This window comes from Lepidochelys kempii, chromosome 27 (assembly GCF_965140285.1).
Source record: "Lepidochelys kempii isolate rLepKem1 chromosome 27, rLepKem1.hap1, whole genome shotgun sequence".
NCBI classification, from domain to species: Eukaryota; Metazoa; Chordata; order Testudines; family Cheloniidae; genus Lepidochelys; species Lepidochelys kempii.
This window is the reverse complement of record NC_136406.1, coordinates 16,880,894-16,897,619: the sequence shown is the minus strand read 5'-3', so window position 1 is coordinate 16,897,619 and position 16,726 is coordinate 16,880,894. Positions and strand designations below refer to the sequence as shown.

Here is a 16,726-nt window from a genome sequence, read left to right as displayed (position 1 = left end):
GCAGTAGAACGGGAGTGTCTAGGAGTATGGTTGAGGGCAGCACTGTCCCTTTGTGACGGGGTCAGTCGGAGACTGCTGGCGTGTGGTAGCAGGAAGCCGCGTTGTAAATTGCCGGGAGGTGTCATGCTCGGGTTCTGAAGACATTTGGGGTTTACTGATTCATATTTTATTTGGCTGCTTTTAATTGGCTGGGTACTAATGCTTTCTGTTCTCTCCAGAAGAGTAATGTCTCATTAAACCAATAATCTTCCTATCCATCTGCAAAAGGGCCTGCAGTTATAACGCTTTCTCGGGAACATCTTTATGTGTGGATGCCGCAAAAACCAACCACCACTATTATCTCCCCACAAACGGCTTCTGTTCTTACTTCTCCATTATTAACTACTTTCAAAACCTGGGGATGTTGCTCTTCTGTCATTGCCAGGATTTAATGGAGGAAAGAATTAATCTGGATGCATTCTCAGCATAATGTCAAATGCATCATTTTCCATCCCACTTCAGTTGCGGGATTTGGTTTTCAGGGTCTCTTCATCAAATGCTGGAACCTTGCTTTTTCTGGTATTCTTTGGGGTGAATTTCCCTAGCAGTTACTTTTATCAGAGGGGGCTAACTCTTGGAAAGGTCTTGGGGGAACATCTATTTTCTAATTTCAGCACTCAGCTGTCTTAAAAGACTGTGCTAGTGAGTCTATTGAACCACATTTCCTCTGCGGGCAGCCCCTTTCATAGATTTTTAACATCAGGGGCAGGGCGGGATCACTTTCGACTCTTGTATAGCCCAAGCCAGAGGATTTCACCCAGGGATTCCTGCATCAAGCCCATATCTTCTGGTTGAGCTAGAGCAATCTTGATTTAAAGATGCCAAGTGATGGATAATAATGGATTTCTAATAATAAGTATTTCAAGCAAACCTGAAAGTTGTTGAAATTTTTAATCAATTGTGCTCCTGATAGCAAATTGAAGAGCCCTCTCCCACTGTTCCCCGTACTTCAAGAACTAGCTGAAGCAATCTCAGAACTGTTAACAATTATCTTTCAGAATTCAGGGAGAATGGGTGAGGCCCGAGAGGACCGGAGAAGGGCAAACATAGTTCCTATCTTTAAGAAGGGGAACAAGGAGGACCTGGGGAATTATAGACCCTACTTTGATACCTGGAAAGATACTGGAACAAATTATTCAACAATCAGTTTGTGGGCACCTAGAGGATTATAGGGTGATAAGGAATAGCCAACATGGATTTGTCAAGAACAAATCATGCCAAACCAAACTAATTTCCTTCTTTGGCACGGTTACTGGCCTGATGGGTAGGAGGAAGTAATGGGCATGATATGGCTTGATTTTAGTAAGGCCGTTGATGCAGTCCCACATGGCATTCTCATAAGCAAGCTCAGAAAATGTGGTCTAGATGAAATTGTGCACAGCTGGTTGAAAGACCAGACTCAAAGTGTAGTTAGCAATGGTTTGCAATCAAACTGGTATCTAGTGGGGTCCAGCAGGGGTCAGTCTTGGGTCTGGTACCATTCAATATTTTCATTAATGACTTGGATAATAGAGTGGGGAATATGCAGATGACACCAAGTTGGGAGTGGTGGCAAACGCTTTGGAGGACTGGATTAGAATTCAAAACGATTTTGGCAAATTGAAGAATTGGCCTGAATTCAACAAGGTGAAATTCAAAAAAGTCAAGTGCCACGTACTTCTCTTGGAAGGAAAAAATCAAATGCACAGCTACAAACTGGGGACTAACTGGCTAATTGGTTGTACTGCTGAAAAGGATCTAGGACAGGGATCTCAAACTCAAATCACCACAAGGGCCACATGAGGACGAGTACATTGGCCCGAGGGCCACACCACTGACACCCCTCCCCCCGCTGGCCCCGGCCCTTCCCCCACTCCACCCCTTCCCTAACCCTATTCCAACCCTTTCCCCAAAGTCCCCACCCCAACTCTGCCCCCTTCCTGCCCCTATTCCAACCCCTTACCCAAATCTCTGCCTCTTCTCTGCCTCCTCCCCTGAGCGCGCGGGTCCCCGCTCCTCCCACCTCCCTCCTGGAAAGTGCTAAGCACCGCCAAACAGCTGTTTGGCTGCGGGAAGCGCCTGGAAGTAGGCAGAGGAGCGGGAACGTGGCGCGCTGGGGGGGAAGGGAGGCAGTAGGGGAGGGGAGCTTGGCAGCCGCAGGAAATAATGCCAGGGCGGGGAGCTTGGTGGGCCGCAGCAAATAACTCCGTGGGCCGTCTGTTTGAGACACCTGATATAGTGCATCACAAATTGGATCTGAATCACCAATGGGTGATCTCATTCTGGGGTGTATTAACAGGAGCGTTGTAGGTTAGACACGGGAGGTAATTGTTTCACTTTGCTCTGCTCTGGTGAGGTCTCAGCTGGAGTTCTGTGTCTAGTTCTGGGTGCCCCACTTCAGGAAAGATGTGGACAAAATGGAGGGAGTCCAGAGCTGAGCAACAAAAATGATCCAAAGCTTAGAAAACCTGATCTGGGAGGAAAAAACTGGGCATGTTTAGTCTTGAGAAAAGCAGGCTGAGGGGGACCTGATCACAGTCTGCAGACATGCAAAGGGCTGGTGTAGAGAGAACGGGGGATTGTCTAGGTTTACATGGTCCTGTCTCAGCGCAGGGGGCTGGATTTGACGGCTTCTTGATGTTCCTTTCAGCCCCACATTTCTGTGATTGTCTCATAACGCTCTTAGGCAGGGCCGGATTAACGCAGGGGCTTTAGGGGCTGCAGCCCAGGGCCTCAGGCTAAGGGGGACCTCAATCCTGGAGCCTCTGCCAGTCGATTGCGATCTCTGGGCTGCTAAAAGTCCAGCGGCGCAGCAGGGCTCAGGCAGGCTGCCTGCATGCCGTGGCCCCAAGCCACTCCCGGAAGTGGCTGGCTGCTGGCACATCTCTGCAGCCCCTGAGAGTGTGGGGGAGGCGGCGCCGCATGCTGACCCCACCCCCACTACCATCCCTACAGCATGCGGGCATGGGCAGTGCATGGAGACATGCTGTCCCCCTTCCCCCCAGGGGCGCGCAGAGATGTGCCAGCAGCCGGCCACTTCCGGGAGCAGCGTGGGACCATGGCATGTAGGCAGGCAGCCTGCCTGAGCCCTACTGCACTGCTGGCTGGGAGCCGCCTGTGGTAAGTGCCTCCTGGCCGGAGCCTGCACCTCGCACCCCCTCCTGCACTCTAACCCCCTGCCCCAGGTCAGAATCCCCTCCTGCACCAAACTCCCTCCCAGAGCCCGCACCCCTCACCCTCTCCTTCACCCCAACACTCTGCCCCAGCCTGGAGCCCCCTCCTGCACCCAAACTCCCTCCCAGAAAGAAACTAATAAAACAGTTGTTCTAAGGTAAGAAGTAGGCTATTTTGAATGAATTGAACTATATTATATATGTTTTAAGACTGAAATGTAACCACAGAATGGCTTTATGTTGATTAAAAGGCAAGTTTAGTATAGTGTTAATAGCCACAATGCCGTAATTGTGATCATTTTGTTGTAAATTAGGAAAAAGACTTGTATACAGGGGCCCCACACAATCTAATAGCCCTGGGCCCATAGGAGAGTTAATCCGGCCCTGCTCCTAGGTGGGTTCATTTCATCATCCATCCATGATTGTTAAATCTGTAACTAATAACTGGAATTGTGCATTGAATAGATCTCTTGGATTCTTTTGCCTCTTCAGAGCTAGATGGTAGGAAAGTGAGTCTTGTTATGTGTTTGTCTGTCTTAGGCGGATATGTTAGTACAGTTGGGGGGTGAGGGGGGTTACAATGAAATATTAGAACTAGAAATCTCATTAAATAATAATGACAAATGTGTATTTGATTCCAAGCATGGACCATGGCCTGTCTAGCTCTGGGGCAAACTTAGAGGAGTGGTATATAATTGTGCAGCCATTACAAGCCCCATTTTCAAGGCTCTGTGAAAAGTGGCTCTAGGCCAGTGGTTCCCAAACTTGTTCCACCGCTTGTGCAGGGAAAGCCCCTGCCGGGCCGGGCCAGTTTATTTACCTGCCGCGTCCGCAGGTTTGGCCGATCGCGGCGCCCAGTGGCCGCGGTTCGCTGCTCCAGGCCAGTGGGGGCTGCAGGAAGTGGTGCGGGCCGAGGGACGTACTGGCAGCCGCTTCCAGCAGCTCCCATTGGCCTGGAGCAGCGAACCGCGGCCACTGGGCGCCGCGATCGGCCAAACCTGCGGACGCGGCAGGTAAACAAACTGGCCCGGCTGCCAGGGGCTTTCCCTGAACAAATGATGGAACAAGTTTGGGAACCACTGATCTAGGCAGAAACTTGATGAAAAATTCCAAAAGCGAAGAGCAGTTGACTGTTTTACAAGTCAGAGGGAGAACCGAGCTGGGTTCCCTGGGTCTGAAGGTCTTTTCCGCCCTCTGGAACTCTCAACCCTGAAACGGACTCTCAAAGCCACCTTGTGGTCCTCCTTCAAATTCCTCCTTCAGTCTCTTCTCTGCTGTGATGCCTCGACAGCCCTGGACAATGGCTAGGCAGCTGGTTATCTATGACCATTGCTTTTCATACTGACCAGTATCATCTCATGATTTTCTTGAGCTACCCCTGCTGTGGGAAGGGACTGCCTCTTTAATTGTATGTTTGTACAGCGCCTGGCACAATGGAGCTCTGACTTCCAGACGTGACCGTAATACAGATAAATATTTTAAAATGAAATTTCTGCAGGCTGGTGCCCCAGGTCATTGTGTGCCGCCGTATCTGAAGTCTGAGCTGATGATTGGAAGCAATTCTAATTTTTCTGTTTGTCCCCCCTCCCCTGTAAGCCTCTGTGGTTGGTTTGTTTGTTCAAAAAGAACTTACCCGGAATGCTTTTCCTAGGCACAGTGCGGGATTCAAGGGTCACTGTTGTGTCTGGTTCTGGTGATTGGGTTACTAAAGGCCTCCATCAGGACCAGGGTCCCTTTGTGCTGGGCGCTGTCTAGACACACAGCGTAGGTGTCAGCCCTTCGCCAAAGAGCTTCCAGCCTAAATCGACACAGAAGGAGAAGAAACGCAGGCAGTTATTAGAAGAGCTGGGAACAGAACCCAGGCCTCCGGATGCCTAGCTCTCTGTGTTAACCACTAGACCACTCTGCTTCTGCAATTCGCCTCGGACTTGAGTGCGACAAGTATCTAGGCCGGTTGATGGTTTAGGGTGGACGACGTCAGAGTGTCACCGTTCTGCCGGTAAGGCACAGAATGATGCTCTGTTCTAAATGTCTGTTCCCGTACATACACGCCTCTGAGGCTGCCTGTGTCCACGTCCACTTGCATGAACCGTGTTCCACCATAACCAGAGCACTTGCCTGCCCTCTGGCTGAGAGCAGGGCAGGTCCACGGTGGGCCGATATTAAGCGAAGAAGAGATTGACATTCCGTCATTGTAGTGCACGCTACAGTCCCATGTCACTAAGTGCAGCTATATATGGTCCTGGCTTGTTCTGCGTGTCCTCTTGCCCGGTCATCTTTCCCCGTCGGCATGGGGTGTGTTGTGGGGGAGGGAGTTTTTTCTTTATTTGCTTTAAATATCTGGGCCATTTTGGAAGTCTCGCACCTGAAGCAGCTCCTTAGTGCTGGGCCATTGCCAGGCCGTACGGGGTCGCGTCCTGGTGCGAATTGCACCCTGCCCTCCAGATAACTAAATGGTAGTGTGTAAATGGGGCTGATCCTCCGCTAGTTTCCACCAGTGTAAATTGGGAGTGCCTTGAAGTCAATGGAGCTACGCTGCTAGGACACTGGCCCGAGAGGTGAACGGATGGTGTACACGTACCTAGAGCACATGCCATGGACAGGGCACCTTGTCATTCAATACTGTTACTTGCCAAAGGTGCTAGACCAGTAAAAACAAAACCGCTCACCGGTGCTTTGTCCGTACACCCCGCATGTAAATAATGAGACAGATAGAGATTAAGAGCAAATTTTCATCATCTGTCTCTAAATGTGCACAGACAGGTTTTCACACTCAAGGTTTAGTCCATGCAAATTTGCTTGGGTTTGCATGCAGTATATTCCATTCCCCAGTGCAGTCTGCATGCATGTCCCCCTTCCCCTGCAGTTAGTGAAGAGGGAATTGCAGAGGCTGCATTGGCCCCTCTCTGGACAGTCAGAAACACTGAGCTAAACCTTGTTCTAAATCCACTTGTCTCTTTGTGTGTGTGCCCCTAACCTCTTCAGAGAGACTCACTATGGTCTAGTGGGTGGGGCAATGGCCTGGGCATCAAGAGATTTGCGTTCTGTTCTTGGCTCTGACCCTGACCTGCTGTGTGACTGTGGGGAAGCCACTTCCTCTGGTTGTGCCTCAGTTTCCCCTCCCACTCAGTCTCGTCTAAACCTCTTTGGGGAAACGACTGTCTAACTGCTTAGCACCAGCGCCTTTGGGTACTACAGCAATAGAAGCAATGAAGAACAATAGTAGGTAATTGAGAAGGCACTGCAGCAAGAGATCGGTGCGCTCGCGCAGGCCAAAGTGGTGGGAGGGAAAGGAACCTGCTTAATTTGCTCTGAATCAGTTGTTTCACCGGAACGGTGAAAGAATCACAATTTAAATTTCTTTCCTCCCTTTTCATTTCCGTCAATTATTCTTTGGCTGTAACAAATTGGACTCGGTTAGAATTTATAAATTAAAAAGAGCCGGGAACAGAGGCTGAACTGATCGGGGGATTGTTTTCTCTTCTTTCATGAAACATTCCTTCCCCTCCACAAAGGAAAAAAAAGAAGGGGGGAGGGGTGATGAGGAGGGGAGAGAGCCTGCCTCAGGGTGTAAAGGAGACAGAATTAGGATTTGACAGTTACCTCCTCCTTCCTGACTCTGCCCCAGGTCAGGATTAACCATGCGTCTTTCCTCTGTTGAGAAGCTAGTTACCCGCCACAAAGTTGCATTCCTCTGAGGAGACAAGTCAGATCTTTGCTCCAGTGGTTTGTGTGAATTCAGGGAATGAAGGCTGTCCAGGATGAAATCCCAGAGAACTCCTGGTCACCTTGAAAGGTCACCAGGCCACCTTGAAAACACAGGAACTCCAAGCCCTTCCCAGGTGCAGGGGGGTGGGGGGGATTGATTTTAGGGATGCATTTCTCAAAGCCAATTTCCAACTAATTAGCTGGTGGTTGAAATGGCCGTGGTTACAAATTAAGATGTGCAATCAAAAAGTGGCATTCTCAGTGCTTTATTCTGCACTTTGAGAGAGGAAACTCCTACATCTAGAGAGATTTGAGCTGATTTTTGCTTTTTTGTCATCATTTTTTGGCTATATTATTCCTAAATATGATTTGCTCTATAATGCTCCTCCCTAGCTGCAGGGGCAGCAAAGGCAGCGAATTGCCTTGCAATAGCCCGTAAGGTGTTGTGAGGCTGGGAATAAGATAGAAGTGGGAGGAAGTGCAGGGGAGGACATGATCTGATTCAACAAAAACTTCCCTTGTTGCTGGGCTGCACCGCAAGGACTGTACATCCTGGCTCCAGCTCAGTGAACGATGAAGTGCTAGGACAGGCGAATATGATTCAGTCCTCTAGCAATGTCCGGGTTTGGGTGGGAGGAGGAGGGGTTCAGAAGGCCCCTCTGGCATTCTGCGAAGCATCATGAGATCACAGCCGAGTCAGGACAGGAGTTGCTTGAAAAGTCTGGGCATTTCAGTAAATAGAAGAACTCCCCAGTCCCTCCTCCTCCTTCCCGCTGGCCCATGCTTTGGCGACCCTTGGAGGAGATGGCTGAGTGGGTCGGAGCTTGGGAGAGCTGACTCTCAACGGGACATTTCTCGTCCTGCTGCCTGCACAGGCCCTGGGCTTTGGCGCAGAGCAGTACTGCCAGGAGGCAGGTTAATCACATACACAGTGACTGGGATGCTCCGAAACAGCCTGGGAGCTGCGGTCGCGGGTGGCGGACTCTGTGGGTCTGGTGCTAGGGAGGCAACGAGCTAACCAGGCCGCTTGCCCAGTAACCTCTCTCCGAGGAGCTTATCTGGTTCCCGTCACCATAGGATCTGAGCCTCTCTACTGTCTTTGTCCTGCTGACAGGGAGTGGCGGTAATTCCTCATCTGTAAAATGGGGCTGAGACCTAGCGCAAGTGACTGGCCCAGGGCCACACCCAGAGTCTGGTGGAGCAGGGAACTCACCCTGGGTCTCCCCAGTCTCAGACCACAGCCCTAACCACTGCTCTGCCCTTCCTCCGCCAGGCGCCAGCAGCTCCTCCCTTGTAACAGCTGGCACGGGCTTGTTGTGTCGGCAGAATGAAAAGGGCTTTGACTCCAGCAAAGGGCTCCCGCCGCGCTGCGCGTCTGGGCACTGTGTGCGCAATAGCTGCCAGCATTTTTACCCCCAAAAGACACCGCGTTGGGTGCTGTCTCCCGCGTGGGTGGGGACTCCCTTCACAAGCCAGCTGCCTGCCCGCCTCCTCCCACCCTTCCTAACACGCCACGACTGGGTTCCGAGGGCTGCCAGGACCGAGCGACCCAGCCGAGGAAGTTCCAAAGTGGGCGGTGGCATTTGGGGCTCCTGCCGGTCTCGAGCATGTCCCGGGGGGCTTTCCCTGGCTCAGATTTGATTTTGGAACACAGCCTTCCTGTCGCCAGCTGCGGGGTGGCTTGGTAGAAATCCTCCAAGCTGGGCACTCTGGAGCCACTGGCAGCCATGCTCACGCCTTCCCCTCTTCCCAGAGAGCCGCTGGCGCAAAATGTAAACTAGCTCCCGCAGAAGAGCACGTGGATCTCTGCGCCACTCGTTATCCCTCATTCGTGCCCAGACAACAGAGGCATCTTGTGCCCGATCCCAACAGAGAGACATGTCGGCCACAGTTGGCGATGTTATGCCGTGAGGCGGTGTTATGTATTACTTTGCTTGCCGCGTGCTCGTGTCACAAGGGTTTGGGTGCGTAGGACCATAGACGCCGCCAGTCTGGATCAGGCCCCAGCACCATCTGCTCCAGCATCCTGCCTCTGACAGTGGCCAGTACCAGGCAGTTCAGTCGAAGGAGGCAGTTGTGGGATAATCTGCCCTCCAGGGGGGGTCTTGCCCTGGTCTCTAATACATATTGGCTGAAGCCCTGTAGCACGAGGTCTCATATCCCTTTCAAAAATGTTGTTGTAATTAATGGTAAGAACTGTGGATGTTTTTATTATCCATATAAATGCCCAGTACCTTTCAGAATCTTTTTGAGTTCTTGGACTCAACAACTTCCTGTGGTACTGAGTTCTGCAGCCCATGCTGGGCGAAGTTGTGTTTCCTTCTATCGATTTTTCATCTCTCACCATTTAATTTTGCTGGGTGTCCCATTCTCATGTTACAGTTCAGGGGGAACCGAAAGTCCCAATCTCCCTTAGTATCTCCACCCCTCTGAATACACCCCATGGTCCCACTCCAGTTATTTACCCAATAAACTTGGCTCATCAGCACGTGGGATTTTCTGACCCTTTGTCTCCCCGCAGTGGAACAGAGGTGGAAGCCCAGCTGGTAACAAGGCATTTATGATTATTTATTATTTATTATTATTCCCATAGCACCTAGGAGCCCCAGTCCTGGATCAGGACCCCATCGTGCCAGGCGCTGTACCCCTAGTCTGTAGGAACCCTGTGGGCTTAAGAGAGGGGTGGGAGGGCAGTACAGCTTTCCCAGCACTACAGAGCCGCCTTTCTGATGCCCCCGTGTTTGTTCCATCTGTTAACGGAGGTGGCTAAGTACAGACCATCAGAGACCCTGACCCAAAACAACCAGCTGCCAGATAAAATATGCAGGCAGAGCACATCATTAAATTCAGCGCCGCCGGAGCCTACAGGGCCAGCCCTTGAGAGACCACCAGGGGCCTGCCAGCTCTTCTCTCCCGCTCCCCAGTGCGGCTTGACCCAGGCCTCTTGGCCAGGGGCAGAGGAAGCAGAGAATCCGTGTCAACGCAGCCTGTGTTTGAGGCTGAGCGCTCTTTGCATCAGCTTGACAGAACAGAGCCAGGCGGCCCCGTGGCCATACTGGGCTGCTCCTGCAATTCTGGGTCACTGGCTCTGCCCTTTGGAAAAACCCCTGCAAGGGAAACGAGTGGGGACTGCACATGGGTTTGGGGAGAGACGAACACTGCTCCGCTCAGCAGACCTTCCCCTGGGTTGTGATCCCCACGTGGGGCCTCTTCTTGCTGTGGTTTGGGGGTGCGGGGAGGCTCTGTCGTGCTGGGGTGTCGGGGAATCAAGAATTCTGATTGGGCTGCGGCGGGGTGCAGAGGATGCGTTCCAGCTGGGGACTGGAGCGTGTAATGTCCGCTGAGGAGGGGCTCTCTACTCCATGCGTGTCACGTCGGGTTATGTCGATCGCAGGGCGCCTCCGACCCAGAAAGGAAAGAAGGGTGACAGCAAAGAAAAAGAGAGAGGGTTTAACTCATTCAGGAAATAAAGGGAAACATGACTTCCATTAACGGCTTCAGAAAGAGGCACCTTTCTGGCATCGCCGCCTCCGAGTCTTCAAAAGCCAGGAGACTTTGTAAAAAAATAATACTTTGTTTGGGGTTCTTCCTTTTGCCATCTGGATTTTGAACCTTTCGGTCACACTCAGATCACGTTTGCGGGAGGGTGTTTTTCCCTCTGCAACGACAAGGGCTAGAAAGTAGAACTGGTTGGGAGTTTTCTGACACCTGTTGTTTGTTTGTTTGTTTGTTTGTTTGTTTGTTTTTTAAATCGGGGCGGGGGGTTTGAAAACGTCCCATTTTGACACTTTGTAAAAATCAAAACGTTTCATGCCACAAAGACTTTCTGTACAGACATTTGCCATGTTCTGTTCGAATTTTTTAAAAATAAAAAGGTTGAAATCCAAACAAAACAGTTCAGATTTATTGAAATAAAATATTGTGATTGGCGTAAGATGGAGAAAAAAAATTCAGATTTTGTGAAAAATTTTGAGATTTGGACTTTTTGTCCCAATTCAGGATAGGAAAAAATGTTGAAACCTCAAAATTTTTTGTAGGGCAGGAAATTTGTCACAAGATATCATGACTCCAGGAGCTGGGGCTTTTAGAGAGACACCAGATATTGTGAAACTTGTGAGATCTAGCAACCCTGGGTGACAATCTGGCCCCATTTGGAATCAATGGCCAAACTCTCATTGACTTCAGCAGGGCCAGAATTTCACTCCTTGCATTTGTTTCACAGTAAATCTATGTGCTAGAGATGGCATCTTCCTATCTCCGCCATAAGATCCCTTCTAGGGTATAACCGTGTCCCAGGATGGGTAGTGTAAACGCCGGTCATTGTCTCTGTGCCGTTTCTGAGAACGCTGTTCCGCGAGATTCAGGTCATTCTCACTGTGAACTGGGAAGAATCCCTCTGTGCTATCTGTAACCTTGAGCCTGTGTGGACAGCTGAGAGGGCTTCTGGGCTCGAGTCCTGCCTGGAGCTACAGAGCAGGTAGGCCAGCAGGTATTTCTCGGTGATGGGAGCGATTTACCAAAGAACCAGCTCCTCTAAACCGTATCGCACGAAGGGAGCAGGAGGAGGCTGACGGGAGGAAGCATTCGCTGCCAAGAGGGGGTTCTGCAGGCTGAGAGGATGGCAGTGCCATGTGCATGTCTGCGTCCCTCCTCTGAATTGTGAAAGGCTGGGAATTCCTAGGGACAGGGAACATTTCCGATATGGAAAAACACAGGATTTGTTATTAAAACTGTCTATCACCAGAGCTTGGGGAGGAGCAGTTTACTCTGCAAACTATCCAACATCCAAACACCCTCCAATTAGGGTAAAAGGATGCTTTGGCCAAGAGCTGTTTAGAAACCCTGTCAGCTTGAAGCGATCTGTACGTGGCAGGTCCGTCCTATGAAAAGATGGCTCCTACTTGTCCCCGCACGCCTCTTTATTTCCCCTTTCTCCTTTCCAACCAGCAGCAGGGGGGGATGTCCTGTGGATAAGGCACTGGACTGGGGATGCCACAGACTCCCTGTGTGACCTTGGGGCAGTCACTTAGTCTCTCTCTGCCTCAATTCCTCAGCTGTAAAATGGGGATGGTACTTCCCTACATTAGCGGAGTGCTGGATGGATAAATACATCCCAGGTTATGTAGTTCTTGGATACTAGGGGAACAGGAGCCAGGGCATTTCTTTAGCTCTTCCAAAGCATCCAGTGCCCCTTTAACTACCAAGGTAAGTGGCCAGATTTTCAAAAGAGCCCAGCACCCAACATGCCTGCTGAAAGTCTGGCCCCAGAGATGGGGGCTGAGCCCTTGGAAATCAGGTTGCTCAGCACCTCTTGGAAGTGTTCAGGACCTTCTGACTCAGGCCCCGGAGGAGCAGTGCCCTTGGTTCCTGATCAGACATGGAAGGAAATGCCGTAGTAAACCATGTTTATTGTGCTGAATCTTAACTTGGCTCCTGTGCCCCAAATGCCCTTGCCTTCCTGGTGAGGGCTAATTGGGAACCTCTCTGAGCAACTCATGTTCCTGCTCTGTAGAGCATGTGACGGTGCTGAAACCCAATCGGTGATAACAAGGGGGAGCAGCCGGAGGCCTAGCTAGAAACACAAATCTCCCACGGCCAATTCGCTAGCTAATCTCAGGGCTTCCCTTTTAGCAGTTGTGGTCTCCGAATGGAGACAAGTTTAAATTACAGGTGCACTTCTGAGAAGGCTGCTAAGAATCCTGCTGCTGTCCCAAGGAGACCTGCGGCCCATCTGTTGTTAGAATGATTTATGACATGTAGAGTGCCCAGAAATGTGGCAGGCATGTTACAGAATGGAGAGACGAAGGTCCCTGCCCCAAACAGCTCACAGTGAGGTAGGAGATGTAACGTGACAAGAAGGGGCATGGGAAGGAACACGGAGAGGTTGCAGCAAGAAGATCGCATCGAAATTCAGTTTAAGCGCATACACCCCTTGGTGAGTCGACCGGATGTTAATGGTTTGGGGTGTTGCTGCTGGGGTCATTCTGGAGTGCGTGAGTCTTGCTGAGGGGTTGGGATGTTGACTGGGGGCTGCTGGGTAAACAAAAAGGTCCGGAGTTGTCCCAGGGTTTTGGAGGGGATAGAAGTTCTCCTGCGTCGGGGCACGAGCCCATATCTCTCTATTGATGGCCAGGAAGAAATTTCCCCTGAGAGCGAGTTACCCTGTAACGGCAGGGTTTCTTGCACCTTCCTCTGAAGTAGCGCTGGGCCTAGATGGACCCTATAGCAATTGCTATGTGCTGTTTGCCCACCAATTCTGCATGTTTTCAGTAGGGTCTCCCCTAAGATCTGGTACCCTATTAGCCACCACTTCCCTCCCACCCTCCAGTGGAATGCACAGTAGCCTGCAGGACTGAATGTGGCTAATATCATTTTCCAGATCCCAGGGAAAATGTAAGCAGTTCCCACTTCCTGGCTAGACCAGGCTGCTCCATCCCTGGCAGTGGGTCCTAGTGGAAGGAGGTTCAGTGCAAGGACAGGGAGAGCGGAGATGAATCTTTCCTGCTGTCTGTTGGAAACTGGGTTAGCCTTTTGCGCTTCCGGACGCCTCTATTTCCCGGTAGGGTCCTCTGGACATTTCTGTTCATTAGCCCTGGAGCCAAATGATCTTTCAAGTTCTAATGTGGGCTCCTGTGAGACTGGAGGAGGAGAGCGCTTGGTGCAGCGAAAGTGATTCAAAAGACCAAGTCCTCTCTCTCACTTGCCTGAGCGCATCTTCCAAGCCCCCGTCTTTGGTTTCATCTCAGGGCCCGGTAGTGCGAGGCGGGAGCTAAGGTATCCGGGCGAGAACATTCTGGGACAAGGCGTCTCTTGCCAGCCTGTCTCAGATCTTTAAAAAACCCTCAGAGAGAGGAATTCGCTCTCCAGGCTGGCAGCCTTCCCCTCCCCGTTCCAAGGGCTAGCTTCCGCCAGATACAATACAGCTCCTAATCCAGCACATTCCACCCAAGTCCCTGCCCCACCTCCCTTCATCTAATTCTGGCTCCACACCAGGAACAGGTGAAGCAGGAGGCGAGAGCCACGTCTCTGCACCCCACAGGGGCTGGACAAGATGGGGCCGGGCAGCGGGGAGGTAAAAGCAGGTACATGCAGGCTCCTCTCCTGAAGGGTAAGCCCTGGGGGTGTGTGTGTGGGGGGGTGTAAATCCCTCCAGCTGTTAACGTTCCAGAGCGGTCAGGCGTCCTCACACGGGAGCGGGTCCCCCTCCAACCATCCAGGCAGGAGAAGAGAACGTTCCGGGTCCTTTGCCCTCGGGGGCAGGCCTGTGCCACACCGCACCCCGCCATTCCCCTATGCCCAGTGCCCTCCCGCTCCGAGACTGCCCCCCCACGCACCGCTCACCACGACTGTCCAGTGCCCTGCACACCACCGCCACTACCCACAGTCATCATGTTTTACCTGTCCGGGTGTCGGCACGCTGGTCTAGCTCTCCTTAGTGCAGACGCAGTCGTATCGGTATATTATGATTATTATTTACTTACCACGTGTATCACAGCAGCACCTAGCAGCCCCAATGGACCAGGACCCCCTGTGCAGAGCTATACACCCTCTGCCCCGCCCAAGAAACCCTATTCCTTGCCCCAAAGAGCTTACAGCCTCGGTAGGAGCTTTACACCAGTATAGCTAAACCTAAATGGGAAGGAGAATAATATCTCCTGGTAAAAGGCACGTTTAGGCTGGTGTAACTGCATCCGCACCAGCATCGTGCCTGTTATAACGATTTTGGTAACAAACCACCTCCCCTACCCCACTTAGCTGTAGTGGGACAAAAACTGTCTGTGGGCCAAGCCTAAACCTCTCTCCTTCAGAGCCGTGAAGCTGGGAGAAACATAAATGAGTGAAGTTTACAAATTATAGGCAGTGCTGGCAGCATCAATAGTTAAGGTTGGCAGTAGTTAAGGTTGCCTAACGGTTTCCATGATAAGCCCCTGTTTTGTGTTGCCTCTAATGTGATGGAAGATTTTTGATGTCTCCTGAAATTACGTTGCAGAATTTTTCATCCCAAGAGGGGATACTCTTGAGCTATTGCTCTATCGAGAGCGTCTCCAGCAAGAGAGATGTGGCAGACCTGCCCATGATACAGTGTGATCTTATGGTATTATAGAGCCATAGGACTGACTTAATTGTTTAAAGGGGGAGTCAAGCTGGGAGAGGTAATATCTTCTCTGCACCAACTTCTGTTGGTGAGAGAGACAAGCTTCCACGCTTGCACAGAGCACTTCTTCAGGTCTCAAGGGGCAGTGTCGTTTTCAAAATTGTGCATGGTAGTTTTTTGCTCACCGACAGACAGACCCTTACCACATTAAAACTTCCTTTTGACCCACCATTGTTTGTACCACAAAACCAGACTAGTCTGTTTCATTTTGACTTGTGAGTCAGTATCTATAATAGTTGGGGGGGAAATAGGCTAGTTTCAATCATCAGCTGATCCATTTCTGTTATCTGGCATCAGCTGGGGCTGGCCTCAGTGAGAGCCAGGATACTGGACCTAAGGGATTTTGGGTCTGCTCCAGGCTGGCCATTCCTTGTTCCACTTTCCACTTTCCATGTCCCATGTTTCCCTTTTGGGTTCAGGTTGCCAACAGCGATGCCATGTTTGGATTGCAAACGCTGCAGGAGGATGTATGGTCTGGTCTTGTTTTGTTTTGTTGGGTGTTTGTTTTTTAAAATAAACGTCCATCCTTTGGAATTTACAAATGAACAGTTAATGGAAACCTTTGGATTGCTTTCTTCTGCTGAGGTTTTTCTGACGCATCCAGCACTGTAGCTCCAGCCTCATACAAAAATCGGGGAGGGGGAGGGAGAGGGGGAAATGAGACCTGCCTGCGTTGAGGTTAAAAGCCGTTTCCTTTAGGTGAGATTTGTTTTCGGCTGGGGAAGGGGGCAGGAGTCTGTTTTTGAAGGCGTATAGACGATGCAGGGATGGGTAGTTCTGTAAAGCAGAGGAGCCCAGGGTTCGATTCCTACCTCTGCCGCAGGCTCCCTGTGGGACCATGGTCGCCAAGCTCGGAGCTGGGTTTCTCCAAAGAGCTCATTGCCCAGCTAGACACCCCGGGGGAGCCGCTTCGTTTATGACTGCTTTATACAGGAGCTGACCGCCTCTCCAAGGGGCCCATGGCGTCTCTGGGGACCCTCCCTTTGTCTGTCTTGTAAACTCCTCAGGCCTGGCGCTGCCTCTTACCATGTGCAGCAGCTGGCATACTCTCAGCTGGGCTGTCTGGGTGCTCTCACGTTGCACATCATTAATCCAAATAGCAGCTCACAGTGTGGGCGATGCCTCAGCCTGAAAGGGGTTTTTTTTTGGAAGGAGGTCAGGCCTGTGGCTTGGGGGGGAAATAAATCACCTGGGGAGAGACAGGCCCCTCCAGTAAATCCCCCCTCCCACCAGCCCCCCCTTTCCCCATCCAGCCCTGGCCACCGCTAGTGGCCACTGCAGCTGCTGGCAGCTGAGAGCATCTGAGCAGGCAGAGAGTCCACAGAGCAAGATGGCTGCTCCCATGTCCCAGTGAGTGTGTGCAGGGCTGCAGGGCTTTGTCTCCACACATCCCTGCCTCTCCCGGGGCACCGCTTCCTTGGGGCAGGGGGGGCTGGGCTTGGCAGCAGCCTGCAGGGTTCTGCCCCTGATGCCTTGGGAAGTCGCTGGCTTGGGGCGGTGGGGGGCGTAATTTTTGGTTTACAAGTGGTGGGGGGCTGGTTTGATTGTTATTTTCTCTATTTAAAAAAAAAAATCCGGGAGGTTTGCAAGCCCGCCCCCCCCCCATCCCAAATCCTATGGCAGCTTTTCAATGGTACGTATCTGGGGGGCTGGCTATGCAGGGGGGTGGCTG

At 51.4% G+C, this 16,726-nt stretch overlaps 1 protein-coding gene across 10 annotated transcripts in view; it reads left to right on the top strand.

The window, feature by feature from the left end:
• The window catches only part of LOC140904058 (zinc finger protein 385C), a 195,057-nt gene that overhangs the window by 118,344 nt on the left and 59,987 nt on the right, over positions 1-16,726 (top strand). The window contains exon 1 of one of the 10 annotated variants that reach the window (XM_073326273.2): positions 16,348-16,404. The exons of 8 other annotated variants lie outside the window; for them this stretch is intronic. The gene's annotated coding sequence lies outside the window, so the exon portion shown is untranslated. Of the gene's footprint in view, positions 1-16,347; positions 16,405-16,587; positions 16,688-16,726 lie in introns of those variants that run through there. One more of the 10 variants, XM_073326272.2, reaches the window with a different exon arrangement.